The sequence below is a fragment of the Leuciscus leuciscus genome (assembly GCF_965113295.1).
Source record: "Leuciscus leuciscus genome assembly, chromosome: 18".
NCBI classification, from domain to species: Eukaryota; Metazoa; Chordata; class Actinopteri; order Cypriniformes; family Leuciscidae; genus Leuciscus; species Leuciscus leuciscus.
The window spans coordinates 11,109,132-11,121,256 of record NC_138742.1 but is presented as its reverse complement, the minus strand read 5'-3'; positions in this window follow the sequence as shown (position 1 = coordinate 11,121,256).

Below are 12,125 nucleotides of genomic sequence, written 5' to 3'. Positions count from 1 at the left end.
TGATAATATGTTCACCACAGTTCACTAAACACCCCCCGACCCCTCAAACTGAGCATACATTAGACACCGTCTTCCTCTTCCACTCTCGCCCACTCAAAACGGGAAAAAAACCCTGCAATTTAAAACTTAACATTTCCACGATGAGTTGAATGTGTTCTGTTGCTCATTTCAGCAATATTACCGTCTTGTTTAATGTCTGCCGAGTCTCCCTAGGGACGACTGATTGGGCTTTATGCAGGATTTTTTTAAGGATGATTTGCATTTGATCTCTCACTGGAAAGTCAAACGGACAAATACATTTGCAGCATGAGCGCGATTCTCGGCTAGTTAACATTTGCAGAACCGAGGCAACGGAATAATAACTCAAAACAATTGCTCAGGGTCTCTTTTTGAAGCCGTCAGCAGTCCGCAGCCGCTAAAGCCAATTGCCTTCCTAAACTCTCGCTTCCCCCTAGATTGTTGTCAAGGGTTTTGCAATGTGATACACTCAAGAATTAAAGGAGGAGAAAACAATCTAAAACATTGACTAATTTATCTAACGCTTCTTAGTCGGGAGGCTTCAATTACCTTGAGGAACTAATTTAGACTCCCCAATCATTTACCGAGAGAGATACTGCATGGTATAATTCATATGGAATAATTATATTGCCAAGCTTATATGTGACAGTAATATAGAGTTGGAGTGATGGGGACATCTTCAAGTCAGGGCACTGAGAACAAACATATTCCCAGCAGGTCTAGTTAAAGCTGTGAAAATTGAGCTTAAGTTGTTATCATATTGCAAATAAGTGCAATAAGGTGCCCAAGATAGATGACTGTACGCTAAGCAGGATCCAAGTGTAAACAAAGCCATAATTTACCATACAGAGAATGCAGCAAAAATAAGAGCCCGAGGCTGTAACAACATGCAGATACGAAGCGCTTGATTGGTTTAAAATGTACATTTGGTATTCTAGTCTCGCATAGAGCCATGGAGAATGAACAAACAGACTTGGATTGTCTCTCAAGGAGGTCTAATAATAATGCCTGGGGAGAGGCATCCGTTAACATTCATATTCATCTCAGCGGTACTCGCTCAGATGGCGCACTCTGTCATCTGTGCTCATCCTACAGAAATAATGTTTTGAGCCAATCACCTGAGCTCTAGGAAAATGGCTTCATACCTGCTGATAGGTGGAGAGAAAGAGAGAGAGAGAGAGAGAGAGAGAGAGAGAGAGAGAGTACATTCACACTTTTTATGAGCTGTCTAAAAACACAGTTAAAACCTTTATAATACTTTATAATAATATTTTTTATAATATTATTAAAAAGATAATCTATACAGATTCATTATTATTGTTATTATTGTATATTTTATAAATTTTGTTGTGTGTTTGTCATTTATATTATTAATCTTTTATGTATCTTTTTATTACAGTTTAGCACACCAAGTTAAATAAACATTAGATGTTGGCATCTTGGCAACTAACTGAAATAAAATATTTTTATTTTTATTACATTTTATTTTATTTTATTTCAAGTAACTAAATAATGGATTTAGTTTTAGTTAAAATTTTTTAGTTAACATTTAGTATAATAACCCTGTATCTAATATCTAAATATTTACAATAATTATTTTTTATTTAAATGTTTTTTGCATATATGTATAATGTTTTTTGTTTAGAAATCTTTTCTAACAATATAAATCTTTACTATCGCTTTTTATCAATTTAACACATGCTTGGTGAATAAAAGTATTAATTTATTTTCTATTATTATTATTGACCCCCAAACTTTGAATAGTAATGTATATTGTTACAAAAGATTTATATTTTAAATATATTATTTTAGTTCTTTTTAAACTTTACATTAATCCAAGAATCCTGAAAAAAAGTATCACGTTATAAAAAAAATATTAAGCAGCACAACTGTTTCCAACATTGACAACAAATCAGCATATTAAATTATTTCTGAAGGATCATGTGACACTGAAAACTGGAGTAAAGATGCAGAAAAATCAGCTTTGCTTCACAGAAATAAATTATATTTGAAAGTATATTCAAATAGAAAACCATTATTTTAAATTGTAATAATACTGTATTTCACAATATTATGCAAGCTTGATGAGCAATATAGTACTGTTAAAATTTCACCATTTGGGATCAAAGGATGAAAAATTCTCAAGAGCCAACCAAAACACACAATGGAGCACAAGCAAATGAACGAAAATCCTAACCTTGCAACTTTATTCTGAAGTGTTCAGCCAGTGACTTTGATGACACTGTACAAAATCATCAGAGAAAAGATGGAGGAGAGGTCTCTCTTCACCCACAATGCCACACTTCTTCACCTCCGATATAACAGTCATACCTCAAGACCGACAACGGCAGATGCAAAACCTTAGATTCAGCAAAGATACATTCTCCAAGTCTATTCAAACAGTGTATGGCATCAGGACCAGGGAATTATTGCCGCAATAAAATTATGTGCCATATCACAGCGTTATTTCATTCCATGTAATTAGGAGCAAAGAAGAAACATTCCTCATGCAGGAGCAGAAAATAATGTCTCTCTCTTTCCAGTTGATGAGATTTGCTTCTTATTAAGGGCAGTTTATGCTTCCACCCCTGAAAGGCATGAGGAACAGAACAATAAAGAAACATAATAGAAGAGGAGGATTACTGGAGTTTCTTTCCTTCCATTCGCCTCCTATCTAGTGTTAGATGTCTGACTGCTATTGACCAGAGTTTATTAACTTCTGTAAGAGAAGGGAAGAAGAAATAACCTCAGGTAAAACCCAGGATTTATCTTCCTTTACAGAGTTTTTGTTACTGTCATACAGTCCCTATGCTGAGGTCTCGGGTTCCTATTGAAGATAGAAAACGCTTCCTATTGCCTGAGCAATAGTTCAGGCCTCGAGTAAATTAAATTCAAGAGCACAGTGTCACTAACACAAATGTACCAAAAACGTTTGTATAGTTTAAAAACAATGTATAGTTTAACGTTTTGTTTTGGGATTTTTTTTATTCATTTTGATATATGTATATACTGTATATATACACAATTCAGTTCAAAAGTTTGGGGTCAGTAAGATTTCGTAATGTTTAAAAAATATTTATTTTATGCTCACCAAGGCTGCATTTATTTGATCAAAAATACAGTCAAAACAGTAATATTTTACCACTTTAAAAAACTGTTTTCTATTTTAAAATATTTTAAAATGTAATTATGTAAATGTATATATATTTTATTCCTGTGATTTCTGAATTTTCAGCATCATTACTCCAGTCTTCAGTGTCACATGATCCTTCAGAAATCATTCTAATATGCTGATCTGATGATCAAGAAACATTTCTTATCATTATCAATGTTGAAAACAGTTGTGGTGCTTAATATTTTTGTGTAAACCGTGATACTTGTTTTGCAGGATTATTTGATGAATAGAAAGTTCAAAAGTACAAATCTTACAAATCTTTTGTAACATTACAAATGTCGATTTTATTGTTTGTTGATAAATAAAAATTTTGCATCAGTCTAATGGGTTGATAATGCTAAAGAAATGTATTAAAATTTGGACATTTTAATCTTTCAAAATTTAAATAATAAGCGAGTACATCATGAATCCTTTTTCCGAACCGTGTCTTTGTCTTATCCTGAATCACTGCAATACACCAATAATAAGTGTTTATATTCAGACTATTTTAGACTGGTATGGGTCGTACCACAGCGGAGTAGCCCAGTACATGCGTGACTCGTCATAGACATAAACAGAGAGAATAGCTCCGGCTACAATGTTCCTCCGCAAGACACATGCAGTTCTGTTTATTAACCGCTCTAGAGCTAGCCTGGTTAAAACCAGACCATTCTCAGTAGTAACTGAGTTATGGTCTGGCAAAGCTTCATTAATAACTCATTTCCAAAGGGGCGTCACCAACGGACGTCGCTCAAATGCCTCTGGGCGCAATCCGTAGACCTAAAACCAATCAGAGCGATCGTCATCGTGTAAAGCCATATATGCTGCATCCCAATTCGCCTAAGTTACACTACGCCATAAAAGTATGTACTCTTTTTTGTGAAGAAAAGGTATTTACTTTTGAATGTGTAGCAAAAAAGTAGGCAAGCTTTGGGACACACTACTTCGTCATCTTTATCGGACGGATCTGTCGCGTGCATCCTGTCACGTAAACTGCCGTCAATCATCTTGTCACAGCTAAAATCCTACCATTTCGGAGAGAAATGTATAGCACATTCATCTGCCAGTGGGTCTTTCATGGAGACTGTCCTCATGTGTTTTCAATTTGAATATAATAAATAATGCATTTAAAAGTTGAACGGACGTCGCTCAAATGCCTCTGGGCTCAAATGCCTCTTTTAAGACCTAAAACCAATCAGAGCGATCGTCATTGTGTAAAGCCCGCCCCAACGTTTCTGATTGGTGCCGCGATTTCGACGGATTAGAAATGGGCTTGAATGAGCTCTTTGCCAGACTACTTGCAGAGCAAATCTAAATTTGCCGGAACTCCGGAAGTTGTCTGGGTTTTCCCAGGCTACTCTAGAGCGCCAAAAGTTACGGACTGCAGCTTTGATAAACAAAATATAATTCTATCTGATGAAAAAAAATGATATGCTCTTCTTGATAACTGAAAGAGGGAAAAAAAACACCAAGCTCTTGAAATCCACCAATCAATCAGCCAATCAATCCTGTTTTCTGCCAATTTGCAAACAATATTCTAAATCACACTATTTGTTAGGCCACATTACCAGTATCACAGTGCAGCTCCACACATCCATCATGCAGGGAACATGAGGGCTAAACTTGCCCCTGGTAGTGGAGCACAGATGGACGGATTGATCCTGGCCTCTGGAATCAGGATCATCTACCTCCCACTGCTAATTGCTGATAGCCAGCAAAGTAATGAGTGATGAATTCCTGCCATCAAGATTGTGCTGATTAAGCTGTTCTGGAGTGTTGCAGAGGCAATACGTGTGACCAAAGATGATCACTCACGACCTCCTTCCTCTAGCTGACAGGTGTTTGAGCCGCTGTAGTCCTCATACATCTATCATGGATATAAAACACATTCAAGAAGAAGATGCTGACATTTATATGTGTGCGTCTTTGAGCAGAGGCATTTATTGTGGCTTACATTTTGCCAAAAACTCTACTTACCTGACAGCCATTCTCTTCTGTTTGAGTTGTGAGGTCAAAGGTCATATGGCGCTTTTCCACTGCATGGTACGGTACGGTTCGGTTCGGTACGGCACGCTTTGGTGCTTTTCCACTGCATGGTACGGTATGGCTCGGTTCAGTACGGCTCACTTATGACGCATTTCCACTGCATGGTACGGTACGGTACGGCTCGCTTCGGCTCGCTTTAAATGGTACCACCTCTGTTGAAGTTCCAAGCGTACCGTACCGATATTAAAATGTGACGTGAAAACACTGCAGATCACTGATTGGTCAGACAGAATCATCACTACCAGCGTCATTGTATTTACAACACGAGACACTAAACCCGCTAGATTTAAATAGCCAGTAGACAACAGCCAACGCTGTAGCGCCTGTTTTAAAAGTATTTGCTTCAAAAAAAGAGTATAAACTTAAAAAAAAGAAATGGCTGAATCGTGGTCAGTGGACGAGGTGCAGACGTTCCTCTCGTTGGTTGCCGAGGAGCGGATGGGGAAACACGTAATGAAAATTTCGCATTTAATATGATGATGTCATGGCAGTAGAGACGGCAACTATAACGATCAGTCCCACCCACTTTGAAGCGGTACTAACTGCAGTGGAAAAGCAACCGAGCTAAAGCGAACCGAACCGTGCCGTACCGAGCCGAGTCGTACCACGCAGTGGAAAAGCGAAGCGAGCCGAACCGTTCCGCGCCGAGTCGAACCGTACCGAGCCGAACCGAGCCGTACCATGCAGTGGAAAAGCGCCAATAGATGCAAGTGCTCCTATGAGACAAAAGACTTTTGGTTTTTAATTGAGTTTGCATTCTAGAGGACCAGGGGGTGTATATTTAATTTGAATGGGAAACAGAAAGTCTGAGAAATATATCTCCCTGTCATCTCCAATCCACCCTGGCACTACGTTCTGCCCCTCCGCATTGGCAGCAGTGGGGGAAATAAAACAACAACAGTTATTAATGAGGTGTTGTGCCAAGTGAGCGCATACATGCATGCATTTCCCGATAGCAAATCCACTTCGTTAATGGCATACACAATTACTTCAAGATGCATTAATATACTGAACGTGAGCACAAAGCTTCACTTTAGCATTTCTAAAGTGGAGAACACTTTTGGCTTGCGTGAGTGTCATCTTAAGAGCTCCTTGGCTGATTAGACCTCATGCTTTAACCGTTCTGAAAATATCACCATAAAATTTCAAAACGTCCTCACAGAAGTATATGTTTGCGAGCGAGAAATTGTCTGAAGGCTGAATGAGAACGAGAGCCAAATCAAGCCCGAGCTAATTGCTGTAACGCAGTCCTTAAAGTGTGACAGAATATATATTAATCTGCTTGATGAGAGTTCATTAATCAAGATCAGCATCGAAAGCCATTTTCCTCTCAGAGGAAATATGCAAATAGACTCTAATTTAAATACACACCACAAAGCTAAAAGAAATGGACTTAATTTTCTAGTGCATAAAGAATGACCGGTGACCACGGTTCTAAATTGAGACACCAGCCGAGAATGATTGCTATACAGCTCAACCCATATGTGGATAAAGTCCACAGCATGTGCACATCCAGGCGGTGAAATCCACCTCGAAGTGAAGCTGTGAGACGGGGAATTATCCTCACCAAAGCCTGCTGAACACCGTCAAAATTATGAGATTCTCTCACTCAGCCAGAACAAATATTAGTAGAGCTAAGTAATAATATTAGCAAATATAGTCAGATGTGCTTTAGTCCCTATGTAACTACAGACTTAATTGCCTACAAAGCTTTTAAGATTACATTTTAGTACCTTCTAGAGTCAGAGAATGTGACAAAGAGGTGTTAAACCATGCCAAGTGAACATCAAGCCTCAGCTAAACAGCCTTTGACTGTTGGTCATCCTTTCCACTGGTTATGAAATGATTACGAAATGACAGCTATGGGTTGAAAATCATAAACAATCACAGAATGCCATATTGAGCAAAAATATTTTTGTGTATAATTTGCAGCTAATGTTGGAAATTAAAAACCTAGAGTATTTTATTTTGGGGAAGACAATTTTGACAATTTGTTTTAGACAAAACATGCATAAAACATGAAAAATAATTATATGAACATTACATTTCAAAAAAAAAAAAAAAAAAAAAAAAAAGTAACATTTAATGAAAATTGACATTATACACACACACACACACACATATATATATATATATATATATATATATATATATATATATATATATATATATATATATATATATATATATGTTGTACCTTTTTTTCTTTTTTGTAATCAATAACCTTGAAATTATCAGGGTAAATAACCAATACTTCATGTAAACAGCTTTAATTTCAGTGTTTATTTGAGGGTGTCAAATCAGAACATGTTTTTGCTGCTCTAGCAAGTCTTAGCATAATGTAATCAACCAGCTTATTTTGAATCACAATATAATCCCTAAACCTCAGTGCTCTAGTGCACCTAAAGGCTCTGCTGCCTGATCATACTTCGGACATGGACCTCCCCACCACCACCACCACCCCCCCAGCAACTGCACACCCTCATGCTCAGGGTTCATTTCCTCTTTCAGAAAATAAATCTCAAGGACAATAGCTGTCATTAATTCACTTATTTACTGAGCGGGAAAAGCTAATCAAATTCTGCCGCAGCTATCCGTCCTTCATGCATCTGGCTCTCAAATTAACCTCTCAGTGGCCCTTTCTGTGACTGAAGAAATGCTGATATGCAGCATGCCCTCCTGGAAGCATCCCTCCACTGAGAAATACTCTACAAGGGTTGGTTTAACCTGATGACTTCAGCTTGAAATTGGTAGTCAGATGAATGCCACTTGACTTGGTGCGACAGTCCAATATCACAAAAAAATAGAAAATGAAAACGGGCACTATAGAAATGTAAGAGCCACGTTCACCACAAGTCCCTACTTTAATTAGTTTCCTGCGTCAACATTCATCAACATGCTTTTCAGTGTAATCCTCCTTTGATTGAAACACCCATCAAGTACTCTTGAGTCATTGCTATTAGCGAAGAAGTCTCAATTCCATCCATCCATCCCAATAAACCCAAATAAATAAACCCCCAAAAATGTACATAATATGACTGGTAGTTGATATCCCAACATTTATCCTATGCCACAGAACAGAAAAGGTGTAAGTGCATTTGGTTACAACAGGAATGTAAGTCCAGGCAGTTCCAACAAATCCCAGAACACATGAAAGATCACATACAACATTCATTTAGACCTCCTCCTGCGTGAGCCCTGCTCTATCAACTTCTAACTACAGAAGCTTCTCTGAGACCTGATGCACGGGAACTTCAGAGGACTGAAACTCTTTTCTCGACGCAGGCCGAGAGAAATAGGCAGGGTGGAAATTGCATCCTCACCACCCCCTGCCAAACGCATTTTCATATTTCTATCCCCTTATCATAGGCATTTGAAAGCCAGAAGAGTATGGGGGCCAGTTGTAGACTTTGCAGATGTCTGTTTGATGCCTTCACAGTCAGGAAAACCTTCAGTGCTAGGTGTCCAAGGACCAATTTTGGAAGGCTGATGAACGAGGACAACCTAGGGGAAGGGAGCATGTTTGGCTTGAGACATAAAGTAAGAAAACACCCCACCATTTATTTGATATCCATAGACTGTCAGAAGCACTGAGCATATTAGTCCTCTTGGGGGGGCTATTTTATCCCCTTCAAAACAGGATATGAAAAGAAGCCTCAATGCTGGAACTTTCCTTTTGATAACTTGACTGTGGTTGTTATCTTGGCGAGCACAGTTGCCTCCAATCTGACCCTTGGGGTATCATAATTTCTTACAAACAAGACCTCCAGTTATCTGTAAGACACATGTGTCACTGTTCAATTTTAACCTTCAAACACAAAGCAAAAATTTTGCCATATTGTGTTCCTGACCCATACAAATGCACCTTGCTACTGAAACCCAAATGATATGAAAGCAATAAAAGAGCTTACCATTTCAGGCGGCTGGGTTGAATTCTCAGATGTGGTGCAACAAGGCTGCAAGTTTGCATAATGTTTCTCTTCTTTCTCTACCAATTAAATTGTACATTCAGTGAGGCAGTTAACCCCTTATTCATAAGGTTATGGTACCCTTGGCCCTGCAACACTCAGATAACAATTCATTAAACTTTCTGGTAGCAAAATAAGGGTAAAAATGTGTGGTGTAGCAGTGCATAATTTGCATGTTTTTGTGATATAAACTTGTTGGAACTCAGAATTCTTCCCATCCAGTCACTATTTATTGAATCTAGACAAACAAACATAAAAATTAAGACTCTACTGTAGCATAACATAAGCATACAGTATACGACAAATGTGCCGCCTTGTCACGAGGCAATGGATTGCAAACAATAAAATTGATTAACTATTGGAAATTTCCCAACAAAATGTGTACGTGAACATTACAGTAGAACTTGATATTGTATATTGGCCCATGAATACACAAGGAAAATCCTCATTTACACAAAATCTATGAAATAATAATATGATCACCTTTCGAACTTTGTGACTTATCGCTGAGAATAAATCACACAGATTGGGAAGGAGCTAAACTCTCCAATCTGTTTGGCTGAAACTTATTCTGAAGCTAAAATGATTCCAAATATGGTCATGGCAAATGGAATCCCTAAATACAAATAGGAAAGAGCAAAAGACAAACTTGAATGATGTACACACTACTTGCCCTCAGGAAGCATGTCTGTTGGCACGGGAATATACTTAACATGGGGGGCACGTACTTGCACCCCCCTATCTGCTAACCCCTTTGCTCTCTCTCTCTCTCTCTCTTTCTCTCTCTCCCAGCTCTGGGGTGAGCGATGGGCTACGAAAGATTAATGCATCTTCAACAGCACGTGTGAAATCAAATTACTGTACAGTCATCCTTGTGTGAACCAGACTTGCCCTATTCTAGCCCTTTTCTAACCATTGTAAAGGATGGTGTTAATTACTTGCAGCTACATACAATTAATTGTATTTTTCATTCTCCATATACAGATAAGAAACAAGACAGAGACGATTTCTCCACAACAATGAGCTTTTTCAATGAAGAGGGACGATTCTGATTCTATCATCTGATAGAGTCTCAATATATCATATTCTCTGTAATCAAATAGTCAGTTATGAGGAGAAATGATGTTGTCATGTATTTTCCATTTCCTCATATAGACCGAGCACATGGGCTCCGACAACGCCTCCCTTTCTCATTTCGGTGGAACTCAGATTACATCACAGGGAGAGGTGCGAAGGCGCCACTCATAACAATGTCACATTGCATTAAGTCTGCCATGCCACTTGTGGGCCTCAATCAAATTTTAGCTCACTCTACCTATCTGCGACTACAATTGGATTTGCTCAAAGACGACGGGGATTATGGCTACTTCTGTGTATATATATTCCACTTTCTTCAATCTAGCATTTGATCATGCGATCAAGCTCTTGGGGAATAAGCCGCTTCAGATAGCTTTGGTGTGTAATAACCTATGGGGATTGAAGATGGAGTGAATGGCAGGGGCAGGGTGTTCAAATACAGGCAATATTACAGGGACAAGTCCCACAGTGAAACACTGGAAGTAGACAATGATCCTTGTTACTGAGGGAAGTCACGCTTCTTTGGATACGGGTCAGCAGGGTCAGACCTAAGTGTATAAGGGAATGTGTGCACTATATATGTGTGGATGGTGTACCCAAGGTACTAGAAACAAGCATGAAAACTGTTTTGAGAGGCAAACAATCCTGTGCTTGCAGCCAAATAGCAAACTCTGTGTGCTCTCTGAATTAAGATTCGATTATTCAGGATTGGCTTCTGGCTAACCAATGACACTGGTGAACCTGGAGAATTTTTTTCACCCCAGAGGTGCATTCAAAATGATTGGGTTGACAAGTTCACATGGACGAAAGCAGATAATCTACCTTTTTTTCTGGCATAGCTGTTGCTTTAAATAACTCCACAGAAGTTATACTTCGAACCATGCGAACAAGGTATACTTTTTTCTGTGTTATGGGAGAGTAGGAGTGCCACCTGAAAATAAAAGGGAAAAAATAAAGATTTAAATGCAGCTATTTTGTGTCAAATTGGTGTGTCTCAAAATTATTAGTAAAATTATAAATGAAAAAAATGTGGAAAAAGGAAACAAACAAAAAAAATATATATAATAAGAAAAATAATTGAAAAATGATTTACGTTTATATTTTTTAATTGATACATTTATTTATTTTCCAGTAATTGGCACTAGTTAGTTAGTTACACACTTAATATTCAACAATATTATTGTATATTGTATTGTAAGTATGTTAAAATCGTATTTACGCTGTTGTATGAAAACTGACCAGAGCTGGATGATGAGATCATTTTTTTGCATAACTGCTTTATAGATGAAATGAACAAATTTAATAATTGATGATCTTTACAACGGAACTGAATCAACACTTAACTGGCTTCAGCTGAACAACAGCCGACATTTTCCTGTTATCAAAGCTGCTTTGAAACCATCTGTATTGTATAAAGAGCTACATAAATAAAGGTGACTTGACTAGTTGTCCATGATAATGTAATCTCTTTAAACCTGAGACTAGCAATGGACATGGATAACATAAGTTTCTTGCACACATATACAGCACTATCCGTGTCAAATCACCACCATGCTGCAGTTACAAGTAACACAAGACTGGTTGAATGGCCAAAAGTGGCATCTGTGACAATTACAAAGTGCTGCGGTACAGTGGTATGCAGAGCAGAGTTAGATGGAGAAAAGGCAGGTGATCAGTCTTAAGCTTGCCTGTAGAGAGTTACCACGTGGCAGACTAACAAAGACAGATTAGCATCCTGAAGGTATGGCATTAAGCTAGAGATCCTCGACGTGACTTAGTACGGCTAACGTTCCGTAGGGTTAAAGAAATCACATTAAGTCTTGGGGAAGACATCAATCTTGGGCTGTGTTAGAAAACTCCAA